Source organism: Neopelma chrysocephalum, unplaced genomic scaffold (assembly GCF_003984885.1).
Source record: "Neopelma chrysocephalum unplaced genomic scaffold, ASM398488v2 Primary Assembly neopelma1_253, whole genome shotgun sequence".
NCBI classification, from domain to species: Eukaryota; Metazoa; Chordata; class Aves; order Passeriformes; family Pipridae; genus Neopelma; species Neopelma chrysocephalum.
In genome coordinates this window covers 871,913-873,065 of record NW_020897915.1, presented here as the reverse complement: position 1 = coordinate 873,065, position 1,153 = coordinate 871,913, and the positions used below count along the sequence as shown (strand labels likewise).

General features: G+C 54.6%; 1 protein-coding gene across 2 annotated transcripts in view; it reads left to right on the top strand.

Annotated features, from left to right (window-relative positions):
* The first annotated feature begins 471 nt into the window (after positions 1–471).
* FBXO34 (F-box protein 34) overlaps positions 472–1,153 on the top strand; it is a 45,853-nt gene continuing 45,171 nt past the window's right edge. Inside the window, exon 1 of one of the 2 annotated variants that reach the window (XM_027704092.1) lies at positions 472–659. The gene's annotated coding sequence lies outside the window, so the exon portion shown is untranslated. Of the gene's footprint in view, positions 660–1,009; positions 1,029–1,153 lie in introns of those variants that run through there. The other variant, XM_027704083.1, reaches the window with a different exon arrangement.

Sequence of the window (1,153 nt, the reverse complement as noted above, 5' to 3'; positions counted from 1 at the left end):
CAACTCCTGGCCCTGCACAGGGCACCCCAACAATCCCACCCTGTCCCTGAGAGCGTCATCCAAATGCTTCTTCAATTTGGCAGAATTGGTGCTGTGCCCACTGCCCTGGGGAGCCTGTTCAGTGCCTGACTACCCTCTGGGTGAAAAACCTTTTCCTGAGATCAAACCTAAACCTCTCCTGACACAGCTTCATGCTGTTCTCTCGGGTGTGAGAGAAACCAGGCCTTTTTGGTTTGCTACCCTGCCCTCCCCCTGAGCCATAGGTGGTCCTCCGTGGGGACCTCCATCCCTGCCCACATCCCTCTAACTGGAAATGATCTGCCAAAATCTTTTAAGGAGAGGGGAAGCTCCTTCTTGCAGGAACCCTTTTAGGCTCAAGGCATCATCTGGTCCCGCCCCTTTATTTCCCTTTTCCCAATGCCTTTCCTTTGTGTTTCTTGCTTGTTTTTGATACCTCTGGTTTAGAAGGATTTCTCCATTGCCCGTTTCTTTCTCCCTGCAGGCTGAGCCTTCACCAGGACGTCACAGAGAGGATGGCTGGGGTGACACTTGTGTGACAAACCACTGCCTGGGTCTGCACAGCTGTGCCTCCTCGGATAATCTACACCAGGAACAGCAGCTCGTGTTTTCCACCGTCAAGGACAGATGACAGCAAAAGGGTATTTAGTGATTGTTCCCGGGGAGGCAATGTTGGCAAAACAAGCCGGCAAGGCTAGCACGGCTCTGGTGGGGTTTCAGTACCGAGGGACACTCTCAGTGACCTCCCAGCAGCTCTTTTGGGATGGGCTGTCCAGGAAGGTGGTGGAGTCACTCTGGAGGTGTTTAAGGAAAGACTCGATGTGGCACTTTGTGCCACGGTCTACCTGACACGGTGGTGGTGTTCAGTCATAGGTTGGACTCTATGATCTCAGAGGTCTTTTCCAACCTAACTGATCCTGTGATTCTTTCGGCCCTGCAGTCGGGAGGTCAGCAGATTTCAAAGCCAGGAGCTCTATCCAACGAGTTTTTGGTCTCCCGCAGAGGACCGTGTAGGTTTTTAGCCTGTTAACCACCACCACGTTAACCTGCCGGTGCCACCGAGCGGGCCGAGAACCAGCACCCCCGCGGCTCCCGGTGCCACGTTGGTCGCCAAACCCGGGCAGGGCGCTCCGAG